The following is a 23,510-nucleotide window of genomic DNA, read 5'->3' as shown; positions in this document are numbered from 1 at the left end:
TTGTTGGCCTGTCAACATATTGTTTCAGGAAACCCTCCTGCACATACTGTACAAAAAACGACCCATCTATTGTACTCGAACTATATCTTTTCCAGTCAATATTTCGAAAGTTAAAGTCTCCCATAATAACTACCCTGTTACTTTCGCTCATATCCAGAATCATCTTCGCCATCCTTTCCTCTACATCCCTAGAACTATTAGGAGGCCTATAAAAAACTCCCAACAGGGTGACCTCTCCTTTCCTGTTTCTAACTTCAGCCCATACTACCTCGGAAGAAGAGTCCCCATCTCGCATCCTCTCCGCCACCGTAATACTGCGATGAGCATTTAATTGGGACCTAGAAGGTTCTACCTGGCTTAACAAATAATTTTTTTTTTTTTTTTTAAAGGGAGGATGTGGACTCGTTACAGAGAAAAAGCAGGGGATTGGGACTCAATGTACTGCTCTTCCAAAGAGGCAAAACAGACATGAAGAACTGAACAACTTCCTTCTAGGCTTCCAGTTTCTACGGTTCTATAATTTATGATTTGGCTTTGCGTCTAGACAGCTGCAGCAGTGTGTTGTTTGAAGTGCTGTCAAATTGGGAATAGGGGGCAGCACAGTGGCGCAGTGGTTAGCATTACTACCTCACGGTGCCGAGGTCCCAGGTACGATCCCAGCTCTGGGTAGGTTAGGTGGATTGGCCACGCTGAATTGCCCATTAAATTGGGAAAAAATGAATTGGGTACTCAATTTATTTTTCAAAAGTTGGGAATAGGATAAAATCCCTAAAGTACAGGAGGAGGCCGTTCGGCCCATCGAGTCTGCATCGACCCTCCGAAAGAGCACCTACCTAGGTCCATTCCCCCGACCTATCCATGCAACGCCATAATCCCATCTAACCTGCACATCTTTGGACTGTGGGAGGAAACCCACGCAGACACAGGGAGAATGTGCAACGTCCACGCAGACAGTCACCCAAGGCCAAAATCGAACCTGGATCCCGGGTGCTTTGTGGCAGCAGTGCTAACCAATGTGACGTCCACCATCAAAGCTCTGGGATATCTGTAAGGGTGTACAAACATACAGAGCAGGAGCAGGCCTGCGCAGTCATTCAATCAGGTTATGGATAATCCAATTGTAATCACCCATCGAATCTTTCATAGAACATAGAACGATACAGCGCAGTACAGGCCCTTCGGCCCACGATGTTGCACCGAAACAAAAGCCATCTAACCTACACTATGCCATTATCATCCATATGTTTATCCAATAAACTTTTAAATGCCCTCAATGTTGGCGAGTTCACTACTGTAGCAGGCACGGCATTCCACAGCCTCACTACTCTTTGTGTAAAGAACCTACCTCTGACCTCTGTCCTATATCTATTACCCCTCAGTTTAAAGCTATGTCCCCTCGTGCCAGCCATTTCCATCCGCGGGAGAAGGCTCTCACTGTCCACCCTATCCAACCCCCTGATCATTTTGTATGCCTCTATTAAGTCTCCTCTTAACCTTCTTCTCTCCAACGAAAACAACCTCAAGTCCATCAGCCTTTCCTCATAAGATTTTCCCTCCATACCAGGCAACATCCTGGTAAATCTCCTCTGCACCCGCTCCAAAGCCTCCACGTCCTTCCTATAAATGCGGTGACCAGAACTGTACGCAATACTCCAAATGCGGCCGTACCAGAGTTCTGTACAGCTGCAACATGACCTCCCAACTCCGGAACTCAATCCCTCTACCAATAAAGGCCAACACTCCATAGGCCTTCTTCACAACCCTATCAACCTGGGTGGCAACTTTCAGGGATCTATGTACATGGACACCTAGATCCCTCTGCTCATCCACACTTCCAAGAACTTTACCATTAGCCAAATATTCCGCATTCCTGTTATTCCTTCCAAAGTGAATCACCTCACACTTCTCTACATTAAACTCCATTTGCCACCTCTCAGCCCAGCTCTGCAGCTTATCTATATCCCTCTGTAACCTGCTACATCCTTCCACACTATCGACAACACCACCGACTTTAGTATCGTCTGCAAATTTACTCACCCACCCTTCTGCGCCTTCCTCTAGGTCATTGATAAAAATGACAAACAGCAACGGCCCCAGAACAGATCCTTGTGGTACTCCACTTGTAACTGAACTCCATTCTGAACATTTCCCATCAACCACCACCCTCTGTCTTCTTTCAGCTAGCCAATTTCTGATCCACATCTCTAAATCAACCTCAATCCCCAGCCTCCATATTTTCTGCAATAGCCTACCGTGGGGAACCTTATCAAACGCTTTGCTGAAATCCATATACACCACATCAACTGCTCTACCCTCGTCTACCTGTTCAGTCACCTTCTCAAAGAACTCGATAAGGTTTGTGAGGCATGACCTACCCTTCACAAAGCCATGCTGACTATCCCTGATCATATTATTCCTATCTAGATGATTATAAATCTTGTCTCTTATAATCCCCTCCAAGACTTTACCCACTACAGACGTGAGGCTCACCGGTCTATAGTTGCCGGGGTTGTCTCTGCTCCCCTTTTTGAACAAAGGGACCACATTTGCTATCCTCCAGTCCTCTGGCACTATTCCTGTAGCCAATGATGACATAAAAATCAAAGCCAAAGGTCCAGCAATCTCTTCCCTGGCCTCCCAGAGAATCCTAGGATAAATCCAATCAGGACACGGGGACTTATCTATTTTCAGCCTGTCCAGAATTGCCAACACCTCTTCCCTACGTACCTCAATGCCATCTATTCTATTAGCCTGGGTCTCAGCATTCTCCTCCACAACATTATCTTTTTCCAGAGTGAATACTGACGAAAAATATTCATTTAGTATCTCGCCTATCTCTTCAGACTCCACACACAACTTCCCATCCCTGTCCTTGACTGGTCCTACTCTTTCCCTAGTCATTCGCTTATTCCTGACATACCTATAGAAAGCTTTTGGGTTTTCCTTGATCCTACCTGCCAAATACTTCTTATGTCCTCTCCTTTCTCGTCTTAGCTCTCTCTCTTTAGATCTTTCCTCGCTACCTTGTAACTATCCATCGCCCCAACTGAAACTTCACACCTCATCTTCACATAGGCCTCCTTCTTCCTCTTAACAAGAGATTCCACTTCTTTGGTAAACCACGGTTCCCTTGCTCGACGCCTTCCTCCCTGCCTGACCGGTACATACTTATCAAGAACACGCAGTAGCTGATCCTTGAACAAGCTCCACTTATCCAGTGTGCCCAACACTTGCAGCCTACTTCTCCACCTTATCCCCCCCCAAGTCACGTCTAATGGCATCATAATTGCCCTTCCCCCAGCTATAACTCTTGCCCTGCGGTGTATACTTATCCCTTTCCATCATTAACGTAAATGTCACCGAATTGTGGTCACTGTCCCCAAAGTGCTCTCCTACCTCCAAATCCAACACCTGGCCTGGTTCATTACCCAAAACCAAATCCAACGTGGCCTCGCCTCTTGTTGGCCTGTCAACATATTGTGTCAGGAAACCCTCCTGCACACACTGTACAAAAAACGACCCATCTAATGTACTCGAACTATATCTTTTCCAGTCAATATTTGGAAAGTTAAAGTCTCCCATAATAACTACCCTGTTACTTTCGCTCTTATCCAGGATCATCCTCGCCATCCTTTCCTCTACATCCCTAGTACTATTTGGAGGCCTATAGAAGACTCCCAACAGTGTGACCTCTCCTTTCATGTTTCTAACCTCAGCCCATACTACCTCGGAAGATGAGTCCCCATCTAGCATCCTCTCCGCCACCGTAATACTGCTCTTGACTAGCAGCGCCACACCTCCCCCTCTTTTGCCTCCTTCTCTGAGCTTACTAAAACACCTAAACCCCGGAACCTGCAACATCCATTCCTGTCCCTGCTCTATCCATATCTCCGAAATGGCCACAACATCGAAGTCCCAGGTACCAACCCATGCTGCCAGTTCCCCTACCTTATTTCGTATACTCCTGGCATTGAAGTAGACACACTTCAAACCACCTACCTGAACACTGGCCCCCTCCTGCGACGTCAAATCTGTGCTCCTGACCTCTATACTCTCATTCTCCCTTACCCTAAAACTACAATCCAGGTTCCCATGCCCCTGCTGCATTAGTTTAAACCCCCCCAAAGAGCACTAACAAATCTCCCCCCCCAGGATATTTGTGCCCCTCAGGTTCAGATGTAGACCATCCTGTCTGTAGAGGTCCCACCTTCCCCAGAAAGAGCCCCAGTTATCCAGAAATCTGAATCCCTCCCGCCTGCACCATCCCTGTAGCCACGTGTTTAATTGCTCTCTCTCCCTATTCCTCATCTCACTATCACGTGGCACGGGCAACAACCCAGAGATAACAACTCTGTTTGTTCTAGTTCTGAGCTTCCATCCTAGCTCCCTGAAAGCCTGCCTGACATCCTTGTCCCCTTTCCTACCTATGTCGTTAGTGCCAATGTGGACCACGACTTGGGGCTGCTCCCCCTCCCCCTAAGGACCCGGAAAGAACGATCAGAGACATCACGTACCCTTGCACCTGGGAGGCAACATACCAAACGTGAGTCTCTCACGCTCCCACAAAATCTCCTATCTGTGCCCCTGACTATAGAGTCCCCAATTACTAATGCTCTGCTCCTCTCCCCCCTTCCCTTCTGAGCAACAGGGACAGACTCCGTGCCAGAGGCCCGTACCCCATGGCTTACCCCTGGTAAGTCCCCCCCCCCCCACAAGTATCCAAAGCGGTATACTTGTTTCTCAGGGGAACGACCGCAGGGAATCCCTGCACTGACTGCTTCTTCCCAGTCCCTCTTACAGTTACCCACCTATCTCCAATCTTTGGTGTAACTAATTCCCTGAAGCTGCTATCTATGACCCCTTCTGCCTCCCGAATGATCCGAAGTTCTTCCAACTCCAGCTCCAGTTCCCTAACTCGGTCTTGGAGGAGCTGGAGATGGCAGCACTTCCTGCAGGTAAAATCAGCAGGGACACTAACGGCATCCCTCACCTCAAACATCCTGCAGGAGGAACATTGCACTCCCTTCCCTGCCATCCCTCTAACTTTCTACCAAGATCTGGCTATCAACTAAATTTTTTTTAAAAATTTAAAAATAATAATAATAATAAAATATGGTACTTACCTCACACCAATGGGTTTTATTATTAGGTTAGAGGAGGAGGGCGGGTGGGAGACACTACACGTGTAGTGTCTCGGGTTTCCTCTCCACCAGAATTTATTGGTGACGGTCTTCCCAGAAGTCCGGGGGTCGAACGTCCTGTTCCTGCCTTAAACACTAAAATTTAAAAAAAAACAGCAAAGAGGGACCGAAAACGGGACCAGGTCAGTGTTTACCAGCTGAAAGTGTTTACCCAGACTAGCCTGCTCCTGTGAAGGTCTCCCAGAAATCACTAATGCACCGCTCCCGCTGAAATCGACTGGCCTGCTCCTGCAAAGACAAGTGTTTTTAAAGGAGAGACTTACCTCCCAGAAATCACTTGCGCACTGCTCCCGTTGAAATTGACTAACCTGCTCCGCTCCCGCTGAAGTCGACAGGCCTGCTCCTGCAAAGACAAGTGCTTTTAAAGGAGAGACTTACCTCCCAGAAATCACTGGCGCACTGCTCCCGCTGAAATTGACTAACCTGCTCCGCTCCCGCTGAAATCAACACACCCTTGTTTATCAAGAATCTATCTAGCTCTTCCTTAAAAATATTCGAAGTCTCAGCTTCTATGACCTTTTCAGGAAGAGTTCCAAAGACTCATGACCCTCAAAAACATTTTCATCTCGATCTCAAATGAGTGACTCCTTATTTTTTAAAAAGCGACCTCTGGTTCAAGATCTGGGGAAACAACTTCTCCATATCCACCATGTCAAAACACCTCAGTATCATGAATATTTCAATCAAGTCTTCTCTTACTCTTCTAAACCGCAGCTGATACAAGCCTGTCCAACTTCTCATGACAACCCACCCATATCAGCTATTAGTGTTGTTATGGGCGAGGCGTTTTCAGAACCCCAAAATGCATCATGGAGTTCAACCAACCTTTCTCTTTAATGGATTTGTTGCTTTTCCGAGCACACGGCCTTTCCCTAGGTGTGGGATTACAATTATGGACACGTGGGTTTTTAAACACAAATCACTGTTTATTCCATGAACTCAACTTAACATCTGAAATAAACATTGGATCTCTTAACATCCCTTACTTCAAAGATAACTCAGAAAATATTGCAACAGTAAATAATTCCCTAAAATGTTCCTTCCAAGAGACTTAACACCTTTAAACAAAATCACATCAGGTTAAAGGTTTTACTATTGAGTTTAAATCACCCAAATGATCCAGAGATGGTCTTTTATCTCAGAGATCCAGCTCCCTGCAAACACACACTCCCAAGCTCTTTTCAAAACTTGCAGCTCTCTGGACACACACAGACACCCACAAACTGCTTTTTAAACTGAAACTAAAAACCTGCAAAATGGCTGACCTAAAGCCCAGCCCCACCCACTCTCTGACATCACTGTTTTCTTAAAGGTACATTGCTTAAACATCCATGTCTGAAAAGTACTCTCACATGACACCTCTTCCCCCCCCCCCCCCCAAGAAAAAAAACCCATCAACTTCAAGATGGTTTCATTTTTCACTTTTGCACCATCCACTAAGAAATGTACACAATAAACATACCTTTTTGTTTAAAAAAAACAACACATGCAAACAGGTATAATAATACAGTCCATTTTTCTTTATTCTTCTTCCTCCAACCAAAATCCTTCTCGATTGACAGTCTCTTTGAACAAAGTCTCTGCACGATCCATCCATTCCTCTACTCCTCGGCATTTCTCTTTAGAATCAGATACTTTAGTTCAATCTGGCTACAGAGTCCCTTGCAATTCTCCAATACAGGAGCATTGGTGATCACAGCTTTCAGGCAGTCAAATGCCTGTTGAAAGTCCGCTGTCCATTGACATTTTTTAGGTTTCTTCAGCAATTCAATCAGTGGAGTGAATACGCCACAAAACTTTTGCACAAAGGTTTGATCAAATTCATTCAATTTAAGGGATCGCATTGCCTCCCTTCGTCATGAGGGTATCGGAAACTCAAGGAAAGTGATTCGGGCTTCTCCAAATTCACTTTCGACTAGGTTTATCACCAAACCCGCCTCCTGAAGTCGATCAAAGAACTCCATACGATGTTTTACATGTTCTTTCCATGTCTGGAAGTTGGAAATAAAAGCAGATTGTCCCACTTTCTCCATGCAATCCTTCAATGGTGGCACAGGATAAGAGTCCGTTCTTGTAACTGCATTCACCTTTCCATAGTCCACACACAGCCGTTGGGTACCATCTGGTTTAGGGACCATCACTATGGGTGAGCTCCATTGGCTGCAACCCACTTCAATTATGCCATTTGTAAGCATCCTCTCAATCTCCTTGTTAACCTGTGCCAATTTTAAAGGATTAAGTCTGTATGGATGTTGTTTGATAGGAACAGCATTTCCCACACTAACATCATGTATAGCCATTTTAGTACTTCCCAATTTATCTCTACAAACTTGCCCAAGTGATATCAATAACTCTTTCAGGTCAGTTTGTTTTTCCTCTGGAAGGTAACTTAACAATTCATCGCAATTTTTAAGAACATCCTCATTTTCCAATTTAATTTGAGGTATGTCAAATTCACAGTCATCTGGATTTGGTTCGTCACTTTGAGTTAGAATCATTAAAACCTCCTTTTCCTCTCCTTCCCTTTCAAAGTACCTTTTAAACATATTCACATGACACACTCGGTGAGTCTTCCTTCTATCTGGTGTTTTTACCACATAATTCACCTCACTTAATTTCCTTTCAATCTGATACGGTCCACAAAACCTAGCTTTTAAAGGCTCCCCTCCCACTGGTAACAACACTAAAAGTTTATCCCCACTGGCAAAACTACGAACTTTGGATTTCTTGTCCGCTACCCGTCTCATCACATTTTGTGCAACTTTCAAATGTTGTCTAGCCAATTCACCTGCTCTATTTAATCGTTCCCTGAAATTTGACACGTAATCCAATAGTGTAATTTCCGATTTCTCACCCACCAATTTTTCCTTAATCAAATTAAGTGGTCCTCTTACCTCAGGACCAAAAATTAGTTCAAAAGGACTAAATTTGGTAGACTCACTAGGTGCATCCCTATTTGCAAACAATACGAATAGGATTCCTTTATCCCAATCCGCTGGATAATCTTGACAATACGCCCTCAACATTGTCTTCGATGTCTGATGCCACCTTTCTAATGCTCCCTGCGATTCTGGATGGTATGCAGTTGATTTAAATTGTTTTATTCCTAAGCTATCCATAACTTCTTTGAATAACTTTGAAGTAAAATTCGTTCCTTGATCCGATTGAAGTTCTATGGGTAGTCTATTTCTAGTAAAGAATTTAAGCAACTTCTCCACAATCCTTTTAGCTGTAATATTACGTACTGGAATGGCCTCTGGAAACCTAGTAGACACATCCATTACAGTCAAAAGATACTGATTCCCACTTTTTGTTTTAGGAAGCAGTCCTACTCAATCAATTAGGACCCTTGTAAAAGGTTCCTCAAATGCTGGAATGGGTATTAAGGGCGCTGGTTTTATCACTGCTTGAGGGTTCCCAGTCACTTGACATGTATGACATGATTGACAAAATTTAACTACATCTTTATGTAGTCCAGGCCAATAAAAATGTTTCTGGATTTTAGCTTGAGTTTTCCTTATTCCCAAATGGCCTCCCACTGGTACCTCATGTGCAACTCGCAACACCTCCTTTCTATACCCTACCGGCAATACTACTTGATGAACTTCTGCCCACTTTTCATCCGCCTGCATATGTACAGGTCTCCATTTTCTCATCAAGACATCATTTTTACGGTAATAACACTCTGGGATACACTTAGATTCCTCTTCCGTATATGCTTTCTGATATATCCGTTTTATTTCTCCATCTTTCTGTTGTAACTCTGCCAATTTTCCTGAACTAAAAATATCCGCCTCATCCTCCACCTGTTCTTGCTCTTTTTCAACCATCTGATCAAAAATAGTTTCTGATAATTGCACTTCAACTTCATCTTCACCCTTTGATTTCTCCTCATCTTAACCTGTGACTTTGCGACCTTGTTACTACACAATCCGGAAAAATCACAGGATATTCGTCCTTCAACACTTCAGTTGACTGATTTTCCAATGGCTTATTATCCACAGTAGGCATCACTCCCACCTGCGATCCAGCTATATCATTACCCAAGATAAACTGTATTCCTGGACAAGATAGTTTATCTATTACTCCTACTACCACTTCACCACTCTTCACTGGACTTTCCAACCTTACCTTATATAATGGAACGCTACTCCTCTCACCCTGAATTCCACATATGACCACCTTTTCTGGCAACATTCTTCCCAAACTACATAATTCCTCATCTCTTACCATTAAAGATTGACTAGCCTCTGTATCTCTTACAATTGTGACCTGTTTACCTGCTCCTCCTGATACCCATGAGTAAACTTTACCCACACAAGTAAATTCTTTAGACATCTGCCACCTTCTTAACAATTACTTCTTGAACAGGCTGTACAATCGTTTGCACCTCCTTCGCTTCCTTTGGGCCTTCCTTTAGCACTCTAACAAACCCCACTGTCTTATCCTGTTTTACCACATCAACCTTCCCAGTTATTTTCTTCAACCACCAACACTGTGACTTTACATGGCCTAGTTTATTACAGTGAAAACATTTGAAACTTTTCATTTCTTTTCCACTCTCCTGGATTTATTTTTTAATCTGAGATACACTCTCTTTATCGTCTCCAATCAGATCACCTTTACCTTTGCAACTTGAGTATTTCTCATGTCCCCAGTTTCTATCCCTCACCGGCTGAAACTGATGTCGGAAACCAATCTTTGATTTATGAACTAATTCATCATCATCTGCCATTTCCGCTGCTAATCTCGCAGTTTTAACCCTCTGCTCTTCCACATGAATTCTCACTACATCAGGAATTGAATTTTTAAACTCCTCCAACATTATAATTTCTCAGAGAGCTGCATACGTTTGGTCTATTTTCAAAGCCCTTAACCACCTATCACAATTACATATAAATTGGTCAGAAAAAGCAGCAAGCCCGAGGACTGGGAGAAATTTATAATTTAGCAGAGGAGGACAAAGGGTTTAATTCGGATGGGGAAAATAGAATATAAGTGTAAGTTTGCAGGAAACATCAAAACAGATGCAAAAGCTTTCACAGTAACTTCATTGCAGTGTTAATGCAAGTCTACTTGTGACAATAAAGGTTATTATTCTATTATAAAAAGACTGGTGAAGACAAATGTTGAATTCATAATGGGCAACAAAGAGATGGCAGACCAGTTGAACAATTACTTTGGATCAGTCTTCACTAAGGAGGGCACAAATAACCTTCCAGAAATACTAAGGGGCATAGGGTCAAGGAGGCACTGAAGGAAATTCTTATTAGTCAGAAAATTGTATTGGGAAATTAATGGGATTAAAACCGGATAAATCCCCTGGACCTGATGCATCCCAGAATAGTTAAGGAAGTGGTCCTAGAAATAGTGGATGCATTGGTGATCATTTTCTAGCAGTCTATAGACTCTGGAAGAGTTCCAATGGATTGGAGGGTAGCTAATGTAACCCTACTTTTTTTCTTTTAAAAGGAGGGAGAAAATAGGGAATTATAGACCAGATAGCCTGACATCAGTGGTGGAGAAAATGCTGGAGTCAATTATTTATTTATTTATTTGAAAATTTAGAGTACCCAATTCATTTTTTCCAATTAAGGGGCAATTGACCGTGACCAATCCATCTACCCTGCACATCTTTGGATTGTGGGGGCAAAACCCACGCAGACACGGGGCGAATGTGCAAACTCCATACGGACAACGACCCAGAGCCGGGATCGAACCTAGGACCTCGGCGCTGTGAGGCAGCAATGCTAACCACTGCGCCACCGTGCTGCCCTGGAGTCAATTATTAAGGATGAAATAACCGAGCATTTGGAAAGCGGGGACAGGATCAGTCCAAGTCAGCATGGATTCACTAAAGGAAAATCATGTTTGCAAAATCTCTTGGAAGTTTTTGAGGATGTGACCAATAGAGTGGACAGGGGTGAACCAGTGGATGTTGTGTATCTGGTATTCCAAAAGGCTTTTGCAAGGTCTCACACAAGAAATTAGTGAGCAAAATTAAAGCTCATGGTATTGGGGATAATGCACTGACGTGGATAGAGAACTGGTTGGCAGACAGGAAGCAGAGAGTGGGAATAAATGGGTGCTTTTCAGAGTGGCAGACTGTGACTAGTTTTTTTAATAATCTTTATTTTCACAAGTAGGCTTACATTAACACTGCAATGAAGTTACTGTGAAAAGCCCCTAGTCGGCACATTCCGGCTCCTGTTCAGGTACACAAAGGGAGAATTCAGAATATCCAATTCACCCAACAGCACGTCTTTCGGGGTTTGTGGGAGGAAACCCGGAGCACCCGGAGGAAACCCACACAGACACGGAGAGAACATGCAGACTCCGCACAGACAGTGACCCAAGTTGGGAATCGTACCTGGGACCCATAAGCTGTGAAGCAACAGAGCTACCCACTGTGCTACCGTGCCTGCCCTAATGGGGTACTGCAGGGTTCAGTGCTGGGACCCCAGTTGTTCACAATATACACTGTTAAGGGAAATTAACATTAGAGGTTATTCATTTAATCTCTTTATTTTATTATGTTTAATTATTAGCTTATGCCTGCAATAGTAAGGGCAGCAGGGTGGTACAGTGGGTTAGCAATGCAGCCTCACAAGACTTCCGGTTGCGGCGATGCGGAGCTACGCCGCACGTTTCGGCAGCTCCCGCGACAACGGACTTTCGGGCTCACTAGAGGAGCCCCAACTGAGCTTTTTTGATCGGTTCCCCTGTGGGAAGGTGCAGTAAGGTCCCCCCTTACGATATATGGCCGAGATCAGTGGTGGAGCGGCAAGAAAAGAGGCTCTGGAGCAGCGGCAAAATAGAGGGGGAAAAAGCAAGATGGCGGAGGGCGGAGATCGAGCAGCATGGGGGCCTGACCAGCAGGAGTTCCTTAAGTGCTGTGTGGAGGAGCTTAAAAAGGAGGTGCTGGCGCCAATGCTGTTGGCGATCGAGGGGCTGAAGGAGACCCAAAAGACCCAGGCGGTGGAGCTTCGTGAGGTGAAAGGCTAAATGAATGAAAATGAGGACGAGATCCTGGGCCTGGCGGTAAGAATGGAGGCGCACGAGGCGGAGTAAAGGAGGTGGGCCGAGAGAATCGGTCGAGGAGGAAGAACCTCCGGATTCTGGGTCTTCCCGAAGGAGTGGAGGGAGCTGATGCCGGGGCGTATGAGAGTACGATGCTCCATTCGCTGATGGGAGCGGAGGCCTCTCCGACCCCCTTGGAGTTGGAGGGGGCTCACCGGGTCCTGGCGAGGAGACCCAAGGCTGATGAGCTGCCAAGGGCGATAGTGGCAAGGTTCCATCGCTTCACGGATAAAGAAAGTTTGCTGAGATGGGCCAAGAAGGTGCGGAGCAGTAGATGGGTGATCCGAGTTTACCAGGATTGGAGGGCGGAGGTGGCAAGGAGGAGAGCTGGCTTCAATCGGGCCAAGGGGGTGCTGCATAAAAAAAAGAGTCAGGTTCGGCATGTTGCAGCCTGCGCGACTGTGGGTCACCTATCAGGACCGACACCATTATTTTGAAACGCCAGAAGAGGCTTGGACCTTTATCCAGATGGAAAAACTGGACTCGAACTGAGGGGATGTGGTTGTGTGGAGGGGGGGGGGGGGGATGTTGGTTGTAAATGGGGGCTGTAAATAGGGGCAAAGAACACTTCATGGGTGGGGCGATGGATGGGGATGAGAGTAGAGCTCTGGTTAAAATTCCTAAAAGTCCTTTTTTCTTTTCTGTAGACGAGATCATAATGATGGAGAATGTGGGCGTCGGTGCTGGAGGGAGGTGGGACTCGGGGATAAGGGAACTGGGATAATGGCCGCAAAAGGAGCTGCGACACAGGGGGCGGGTCTGGTTCAGGAAAGTGCAGGCGTTTTCCCGCGCACAAAAAGGGGGGGGGAAATGGAGGAAGGTAAGGAGGAGGACAGACTCCCACATGGGGGAGATCAACGGGGAGTCAGGGGAAGCCGGGGTCAGCAGAAGTCAGCTGACTCACGGAAGCAATACGGGGGGAGCAAAAGAGCTAGACGGGGATCTGGGGGTGGGGGGGTTTAGGCTGCTGCTGCACTGTCCGAGGGGGAACTGAAAAGGGAAGAGGTGGTCGGGACGGGGGTTCCCCGCCTGGGGGATTGGAGGGTGCGGGAGGCGCGGGCACGGGACTGGCCTAAGATAGGAGATGGCTAGCCGGCGGGACGGGGGGGGGGGGGGGGGGGGGGGGGGGGGAGAACACCCCAATCCGGCTGATCACGTGGAATGTGAGAGGCCCAAATGGGCCGGTTAAGAGGGCCAGAGTGTTCGCGCACCTAAAGGGACTGAAGGCAGACGTGGCCATGCTTCAGGAGACACATCTGAAGGTGGCAGATCAGGTCAGGTTAAGGAAGGGTTGGGTAGGACAGGTGTTCCATTCGGGACTGGATGCGAAGAATAGAGGGGTGGCAATACTGGTGGGAAAGCGGATGTCGTTCGAGGCCAAGAACATAGTAGCAGACAAGGGAGGCCGATACGTGATGGTGAGTGGTAGGTTGCAGGGTACGGAGGTTGTACTGGTGAATGTATATGCCCCAAACTGGGACGATGCTGGATTCATGAAACGGATGTTGGGACGTATTCCAGACCTGGAAGTAGGGAGCTTGATAATGGGTGGGGATTTTAACACGGTGCTGGACCCAGCATTAGATCACTCCAGAACTAGGACGGGGAAGAGGCCGGCTGCGGCCAAGGTGCTTAGGGGGTTTATGGACCAGATGGGGGCGTAGATCCGTGGAGATTTGCCAGGCCTTTGGCCAGAGAATTTTCTTTTTTCTCCCACGTTCATAAGGCGTACTCCCGGATAGATTTTTTTGTTCTGGACAGGGCACTGATCCCGAAAGTAGAGGGAAGGGAATATTCGGCCATAGCCATCTCAGACCATGCCCCCACATTGGGTGGAGCTAGAGCTGGATGAGGAGAGGGACCAACGCCCGTAGTGGAGGCTGGATGTGGGACTGCTGGCAGACGAGGACGTGTGCGGGAGAGTGCGGGGGGTGTATCGAAAGGTATCTGGAGGCCAACGACAACGGGGAGGTGCAGGTGGGAGTAGTATGGGAGATGCTGAAGGCGGTGGTTAGGGGAGAGTTAATCGCCATCAGGGCTCATAGGGCGAAGAGGGAGGGCAGGGAAAGGGAGAGGTTAGTAGGGGAGATTTTAAGGGTGGATCAGAGCTATGCAGAGGCTCCTGGTGAGGGACGACTCAGGGAGAGACAAAGTCTCCAGACGGAGTTCGACCTGTTGACCACAGGGAAGGCAGAGGCACAGTGGAGGAAGGCACAGGGGGCGACATATGAATATGGGGAGAAGGCGTGTCGGATGCTGGCACACCAGCTCCATAAGAGGACAGCAGCGAGGGAAATAGGCGGAGTCAAAGATGGCAGGGGAACTACGGTGCGGAGTGCGGGGAAAGTGAATGAGGCTTTTAAGGCCTTTTACGAGGAGCTGTATAGGTCCCAACCCCCAGGGGGCAAAGAGGGGATGCGGCGATTTCTGGACCAATTGAAGTTCCCAGGGGTGGAGGAGCAGGAGGTGGTTGGTTTGGGGGCGCCAATTTGGGTGGAGGAGCTGGTTAAAGGACTGGGGAGCATGCAGGCAGGGAAGGCCCCGGGGCCGGATGGGTTCCCAGTGGAGTTTTACAGGACGTATGTAGACCTGTTAGCCCCGTTGTTGGTAAGGACCTTCAATGAAGCAAGGGAGGGGGGGACCCTGCCGCCGACAATGTCGGAGGCGACGATCTCTTTGATCTTGAAGCGGGATAAGGACCCACTGCAATGTGGGTCGTATAGACCGATCTCGCTCCTTAACGTGGATGCTAAGTTGCTGGCAAAACTGTTGGCCAAGAGGATTGAGGACTGTGTCCCAGGGGTGATTCACGAGGACGGGATTCGTAAAGGGTAGACAGTTAAATACTAATGTGCAAAGGCTCCTAAATGTGATAATGATGCCATCGGTGGAGGGAGAAGCGGAGATAGTGACAGCCATGGATGCGGAGAAGGCCTTTGACCGGGTAGAGTGGGAGTATCTCTGGGAAGTGTTGAGGAGGTTTGGGTTCGGGGGGGGGGGTTTATCAGTTGGGTTAAGCTCCTGTATAAAGCCCCGGTGGCGAGTGTGGTCACGGACCGGCGAAGGTCGGAGTATTTCCGGTTGTACCAAGGGACGAGGCAGGGGTGCCCCGTCCCCTCTGCTGTTTGCATTAGCAATTGAAACTTTGGCCATGGCATTAAGGGAGTCGGGGAAATGGAAGGGGGTGGTTCGAGGGGGAGAGGAACATCGAGTGTCGCTGTACGCAGATGACCTGTTGCTGTACGTGGCGGATCCAGTGGAGGGGATGGTTGAGGTCATGCAGATCCTACGGGAGTTTGGAGACTTTTCGGGCTATAAACTCAATGTGGAAAAGAGCGAGCTCTTTGTGATCCACCCGGTGGACCAGGGAAGAGGGATAGACAACCTACCGTTAAGGAGGGCGGAAGGGAGCTTTCGATACTTGGGGATTCAGGTAGCTAGGAGCTGTGGGGCACTGCACAAGCTTAATTTGACGCGGCTGGTGGAACAGATGGAAGAGGACTTTAAAAGGTGGGACATGCTGCCACTCTCGCTGGCGGGTAGGGTACAGTCGGTTAAAATGGTTGTCCTCCCGAGGTTTCTTTTTGTATTTCAATGCCTCCCAATTGTGATTACTAATGCCTTCTTTCAGAGGGTAAGTAGGAGCATTACGGGATTTGTGGGGGCGGGTAAGACCCCGAGGGTAAGGAGGGGGTTCCTGGAGTGTAGCAGAGATAGAGGAGGGCTGGCGCTGCCAAATTTGGGTGGTTACTATTGGGCAGCCAACGTGGCAATGATCCATAAATGGGTGATGGAGGGAGAGGGGGCAGAGTGGAAGAGGCTGGAGATGGCGTCCTGCAAAGGAACGAGCCTGGGGGCGCTGGTGACGGCACCGCTGCCGCTCTCGTAGACAAGGTACACCACAAGCCCGGTGGTGGCGCAATGCTAAAGATCTGGGGGCAGTGGAGACGGCACAGGGGTGCGACGGGAGCCTCGGTATGGTCCCCGATTAGAGACAACCATCGGTTTGTCCCAGGAAAGATAAACGGGGGGTTTCAGAGCTGGCATCGGACAGGGATCAGAAGAATGGGGGACCTGTTCATTGACGGGACGTTTGCGAGCTTAAGGGCGCTGGAGGAGAAATTTGGGCTACCCCCGGGAAACGCTTTCAGATACATGCAAGTGAGGGCGTTTGTGAGGCGACAGGTGAGGGAATTTCCGCTACTCCCGGCACAGGGTATTCAAGAGAGGGTGATTTTGGGCGTATGGGTCGGGGAGGGCAAGGTGTCGGCAATATACCAGGAGATGAAAGAAGAGGGGGAGGCTTTGGTAGAGGAGCTGAGGGTAAATGGGAAGAGGAGTTGGGGGAGGAGATTGAGGAGGGGCTGTGGGCTGATGCTCCAAGTAGGGTTAATTCCTCTTTCTCGTGTGCCAGGCTTAGCCTGATACAATTTAAGGTGGTTCACAGAGCGCATATGACGGGGGCGAGGCTGAGTAGGTTCTTTGGGGTGGAGGACAGATGCGGGAGGTGCTCAGGAAGTCCGGCAAACCATGTCCATATGTTTTGGTCATGCCCGGCACTGGAGGGGTTCTGGAGGGGAGTTGCGGGAATAGCATCTAAGGTGGTGAAAGTCCGGGTCAAGCCAAGCCGGGGGCTAGCACTATTTGGAGTAGTGGACGAGCCGGGAGTGCAGGAGGCGAAAGAGGCCGGCATACTGGCCTTTACGTCCCTAGTAGCCCGGCGAAGGATCTTGTTAATGTGGAAGGAGGCGAAGCCCCCCAGCGTGGAGGCCTGGATAAACGATATGGCTCGGTTTATCAAGTTGGAGAGGATAAAGTTTGCCTTGAGAGGGTCTCTGCAGGGGTTCTACAGGCGGTGGCAACCGTTCCTAGACCATCTCGCGTTGGATGAGGGTCAGACAGCAGCAGCAGCAACCGGGGAGGGGGGGGGGGCACCGTTCGTGTGGGGGAAAGGAGGAGGGGGGGGTTTCTCTGAGGGGCATTTGAGCAAGAAAATACATGAATGATCTGGAAACTGCCATGTACGGGAAGAATCCCATGTACAAAGTTATGTATCGTATTGACTGGCCATGTTCATGTCTTGCCACACGAGCTTTATTTCTTTTCTTTGTTACCGGGGGGTGGGGGGTTTGTTTATATGGTCGAAAATATTGTTGAAAAATTCTTAATAAAAACATTTTTTTTTTTTCTTTAAAAAGCACTGCAGTCTCACGGCGCCGAGGTCCCAGATTCGATCCCGGCTCTGGGTCACTGTCCGTGTGGAGTTTCCACATTCTCCCCGTGTTTGTGTGGGTTTCGCCCCCACAACCCAAAAAGATGTGCAGGGTAGATGGATTGGCCACACTAAATTGCCCCTTAATTGGAAAAAATGAATTGGGTACTCTAAATTTTTATATATTTTTTTTAATTGCCTGCAATCGTGTGGACTGCTGAGTCATTCGATACTAGCTTATGCCTGCAATAGTGTGGACTGACAACCACGGTAATCTAATTCTGCAATGACCTGATAAGTACGGTTAGTGGCGAGTCATTCTCTAACTGACCTACGAACACAGCACGGTAGCATTGTGGATAGCCCAATTGCTTCACAGCTCCAGGGTCCCAGGTTCGATTCCGGCTTGGTCACTGTCTGTGCGGAGTCTGCACATCCTCCCCGTGTGTGCGTGGGTTTCCTCCGGGTGCTCCGGTTTCCTCCCACAGTCCAAAGATGTGCAGGTTAGGTGGATTGGCCATGATAGATTGCCCTTAGTGTTGGGTGGGATTGCTGGGTTATGGGGATAGGGTGGAGGTGTTGACCTTGGGTGGGGTGCTCTTTCCAAGAGCCGGTGCAGACTCAATGGGCCGAATGGCCTCCTTCTGCACTGTAAATTCTATGACATCTGCAATGTTCTGATTAATTGCAGAGTCATTCTGTAACTGACCGTTAACTATTGATACCTGTTATCCTTGTAATTGTGAACAAGGAGTTGCGAGCATTAGATAACGGATGGTCTCAGAGGAATGTGATTGGAAGCGAATTGTTGCTAGGGGGGCCTAATTGGTCATGTACGTAACCCCCCAAAGCTCATTAGGAACTAACCAAATGTACATGTATTAAAGAGGCTAACTGCCATTGTACAATTGAGAAGGTGACCACGAGCACCGCCGAGTGCCTGGCTTTCTCCCAAAAGCTTTTGCCAATAAATGGACTTTACTCAACTCTTTGGTGCGAATAAGTTATTTACCACTTTGACATTAATGATTTGGACTACAGAATTACATGCAATATATTCAAATTTGCAGATGACACTAAGCTGGGTGGCAGTGTGTGCTGTGGGGAGGATACAAAGAGGCTGCAGGGTGACTTGGACAAGCTGGCTGAGGGGGCTAATGCAATGTAATGTGGCTAAATGTGAGGTTATCCACTTTGGTGGCAAAAACAAGAAGGAAGACTATCCAAATCGCAGCAGTTTAGGAAAAGGGGAAGTGCAACGAGACCTGGGTGTCATGATGGAACAGTCGCTGAAGGTTCAGGTACAGCAGTCAGTGGGGAAAGCTAATGGCATGCTGGCCTTCATTGCGAGATGATTTGAGTGTAGAGTAGAGATGTCTTACTGCAGTTATACAGGGCCTTGGTGCGGCCACACCTTGTGTACTGTGTGCAGTTTTGGTCTCCTAGTTTGAGGAAGGACATTCTTGATATTAAGGGTGTCCAGCAAAGGTTCACCAGACTAATTCCCGGGATGGCAGGACTGGCATATGAAGAAATACCAGATCAACTGGGCTTGTACTCACTGGTGTTTAGAAGAATGAGAAGGGATTTCACCGAAACATAAAATCCTGATGCGACTGGACAGCTAGATGCGAGAAGAATGCTCCCGATGTTCGGAATGTCCAGAACTAGTAGTCACAGCCCAAGAATAAGGGGTAAGCCAGTCAGGACTGAGATGAGGAAGAACTTCTTCTCTCAGAGAGTTGTGAACGTGTGGAATTCTCTACCACAGAACGCTGTTGGGGCCAGTTGTTGTATATATTGAAGAGGAAGCTCTATTTGGCCCTTGCAACTAAAGGGATCAAGGGGTATGGAGAGAAAGCGGGAGTGGGATACTGAATTTGCCATGATCATATTGAATGGTGGTGCAGGCTCGAAGGGCTGAATGGCCTACTCCTGCACCTATTTTTTATGTTTCTATGCAAGAATTACTCCTGTTTCTAGGCAAGAATTCTTGTTTTTTTATTCAATTTTTACGGGAGGTGGGCGTTACTGGTTAGGCCAGCATTTATTGCCCAACCCTAAGGCGTAGGTACACCCACTGTGTTGTTAGGGAGGGAGCTCCAGCGACAGTGAAGGAGCGGCGTTATATTTCCAAGTCAGGGTAGTGAGTGACTTGGAGGGGATCCTCCAGATGGTGGGTGTTCCCAGGTATCTGCTGCTCTTGTCGTTCGAGATGGTTGTGATCGTGGGTTTGGAAGGTTGTCTAAGGAATCTTGGTGAATTACTGCAGTGCACCTTGTAGATGGGACACATGGCTACCACTGTTCTTCAGTGGTGGAGGGTTTGAATGTTTGTGGAAGGGGGAGCAATCAAGCGGGCTGCTTTGTCCTGAATGGTGTAAAGCTTCTTGTGTTGTTGGAGCTACACTCACCCAGGCAAGTGGTGCCAGGCAAGTGGAGAGTATTCCACTGCACTCCTGACTCGTGCCTTTTATTTTTTGAATGAATGATGAACATACTTTTTTTTTTATTTCCAACATTTCCAATTCAGCTGTCAGATTTTCAGAGCATAAATGGATAATTGACAGAATCAAGACAAGCACAAAACTTGCTTTTTCTCCAACTTTGTTTCAATTTTTATTTTCCTCCTTGATTACATTCCTTTATTCCCAGAACTTAACATTAAAGATACTTATTGACTAGTAATTACTCACCAATGTACATTTTTCAGTTTATATTTCCAATTCTGAAGGTTAGGTTCCTGAATGATCCGCATCAAAACCATGAGAGTTTAGCGGCAAGTCTTTGACATGACAATTACCCTCCTCTGTGGTTGTGGTTATGGTTGAGGTCTGTTTCCAAGTTGCAATTATGCACAAGTATGGTTTGCATTAGTTTTTCTGCAGCACAATCTACTATCGACTCTTGCATCATTCATGCTCCTTTTCTCCTAATTAAAAGCATACCAAGCAATCTTGTATACATTCAAACACATCATACACAGCATTATTTGAGCTCACCAAAATTCAGAGATCAGCAGCACTGCGGACTTTCAAACTACTGAAAATGTACAAATACAAGTGCACACAAACAACTGAAAAAAAGGGGGAGAAAGGATAGACAGCTGCTATATAAAGTGTCTCCCAACCAAATGATGGGTTATGACAAATTGGGAATAAACTGAAATAATCCCACCCATCCATTCGTGAAACAGGTCCTGAAATTATTACACACAGCACACATCTTCAACTATACTTTACATCCGGGGCAGCTCGGTGGCGCAATGGTGGTGCAATTAGCATTGCTGCCTCACGGCACCGAGGTCCCGGGTTCGATCCCGACTCTGGGTCACTGTCCGTGTGGAGTTCGCCCATTCTCCCTGCGTTTGCCTGGGTTTCACCCCCACAACCCAAACATGTGCAGGGTAGGTGGATTGGCCACGCTAAATTGCCCCTTAATTGGAAAAAATGAATTGGGTATGCAAATTTTTTTATTTTTTTTTTTAAACTGTACTTTACATCCTGTAAACAGAGGAAATGAAATGGAAGCCACCTCTCAGTCGAATTTGACCAAGAAAATTTAAAGTTTCACTCAAACATTCTATCCAGGGAGTTACCACTGACCAGGAACTGAACAGGACCAGCCAAATAAATACTGTCTCACAAAAGCAGATCAGAGACTGGGAACTCTGGATGAGTGCAGCTCAACAACAAGAAGCTCAACACCACCCGGAACAAAGTAGCCCCATCCAGAACAAGAATTGGTACCCCATACACCAACTTAGGCATTCACTCATTCCACCACTGATGTACAGTGACAGCAGTGCATACCATCCATAAGATACGCTCTGGATTAATTCCCCTTCAGCGACACCTTCCAAACCCACAACCATTACCATCTAGAAGGACAAGGGCAGCAGGTGGATGGGGAAACCATCTGCAAGTTCCCCTCCAAGCCGCACAATCCTGACTTAGAATTATGTCACTGTTCCTGCACTATTGATGGGTCAAAATCCTGGAACTTCCTTCCCAACAGCACTGTGGGTGTACTTTCTTCACAAGGATTGCAGTGGTTCAAGATGACAGTTAACCACTACCTTCTCAAGGGAAATCAGGGATGGGCAATAAATGTAGCCTAGCCAACACCACCCACAGGCTACAAATGAATTAAAAAAATTATATGACTAAACAACCTGTGAAAAAGTCACAATATAACCAAAAGAAATTGGAGTTGGCCATTCAAGAATGCAAGGTGTGTGTAGTAGGCCATAAAGGTGGTCAAGCCTGCTCTGCCATCCAATGCAATCATGGCAGATCTTGGGCTTCAACTTCAATTTCATGTCCATCCCAGCCTTAAATGTATTCAACAATGGAGCATCCACAACCCTCTGGGATAGAACGGTTAATAACCCTCTGAATGAAGTAATTTTTCATCTTAGACCTAAATTCAGTCCCTTGAAACTCCTCTGCCATTCAATGAGATCATGGCTGATCAGATCATGGCCTTAACCCAGTTTCTTACTAATCCTCTCACCACTGCCTTCGCCGCCACCCCTCGACTTCTTTTTAGATCTCAGCCTTGAAGATATTCAGTAACCCATCCTCCAGTGCTCACTTGGGAAGAGAACTCCAGGACCCTTTGAAAGAAGAAATCCCTCTTTTTCCCATCTTAAGTAGAAGACCCCTTATTTTTAAAAACTTCACTCCTAGTTCTAGATTTCCCCTGTAAGAGGAATACATCCTTGGGGCAGTACCGTGGAATTGTGGTTAGAACTGCTGTCTCACGGCACCATGGACCAGAGTTCGATCCCGGCCCCGGGTCACTGTCTGTGTGGAGTTTGCACATGTCTGTGTGGGTCTCACCCCCACAACCCAAAAATGTGCAGGGTAGTTGGATTGGTCACACTAAATTGCCCCTTAATTGGAAAAACATTTTTTTTTTAAAAAAAAGAGGAATACATCCTCTCGGCAACTGCCCTGTCAAGTCCCTCAGAATCTTATATGGTTCAATAAGATCACTTCTCATTTTTCTAAATTTGCATGAGTATGGGCCCATCCTTCCTCAAGACTAACCATACAGCATTCCCAGGTATGGCTGTCCTGTACAATTGTATCCAGATTCCCTACTTTGAGACTCCATCGCTCTTGCAATAAAGGCCAACATTCCATTTGCCTAATCGCTTGCTGTAACCACAAGCTGTTAGGAACTTCCAGATCCCTCTACACTGCAGCATTTTGTAGGCTCTCTCAATTTCATTTCCTGCTTTTCTATTTTTCCTGCTAAAGTGGACAACCTCACATTTTCCCACATTACACTCCCATCTGCCATATTTTGACAACTCTCAACTTATCCATAGCTCTTTGCATCTTCCACACTACTTGCTTTCCTACCCATCTTCATTTTGTCAGCAAATTTGCCTTCAATACAGTCCCTTTATTCAAGCCATTAATACATATTGTAACCCCAGTACCGATTCCTGCAACACTCTACGAGTTATAATTTCTCAACCCGAAGATTATTTAAGATGACTTCTTGTTTTCCATTAAATTAGCCAGCCTGCTATTCATGCTAATATATCATTCCCCAAAACTATCAGGGCCAAAGAACCTATGAGTTCTTAGCCCCATTCATTTTCCTGGTGCTTTCGCTCCAGTGATTTTTTTAGTTCTTCCCTCCCTCTTTTTGCTTAATTTTCTACTTTTTGGGATGCTTTTTGATCTCCTACCATGAAGACAGATAAAATATTTATTTAAAGTCCCTGCCATTTCCTGGTTCCCCATTAATTCCCCAGGTCATCCTCAAAGTTTCAATCATCTTTTTTGCTACTCTCTTCCTTTTAATACTTGTAGACGTTCTTACTGTGTTTCTATGTTCCTTTTCCTCTAATTTCTCCTGCTTTTTTCGTACTTTGTTGGTTTCTAAAATGTTCCCAATTTTCTGGCCGACCACGAATCTTCACAACATTGGGTGCATTTTCTCCCCATTTCAAAGAGTTTTTTTAAACAAGAAGTACTTACATTTTCAAGAATCACATTT

General features: G+C 46.8%; 1 protein-coding gene across 1 annotated transcript in view; it reads right to left on the bottom strand.

Annotated features, from left to right (window-relative positions):
- Positions 1 to 23,510, bottom strand: part of LOC140411186 (inactive tyrosine-protein kinase 7-like) — a 473,753-nt gene that overhangs the window by 436,075 nt on the left and 14,168 nt on the right. The window lies entirely within an intron of this gene.

This window comes from Scyliorhinus torazame, chromosome 4 (assembly GCF_047496885.1).
Source record: "Scyliorhinus torazame isolate Kashiwa2021f chromosome 4, sScyTor2.1, whole genome shotgun sequence".
Taxonomy (NCBI): Eukaryota; Metazoa; Chordata; class Chondrichthyes; order Carcharhiniformes; family Scyliorhinidae; genus Scyliorhinus; species Scyliorhinus torazame.
Note: the sequence above shows the minus strand (reverse complement) of the source record. Positions and strands in the feature narration are given on the sequence as shown.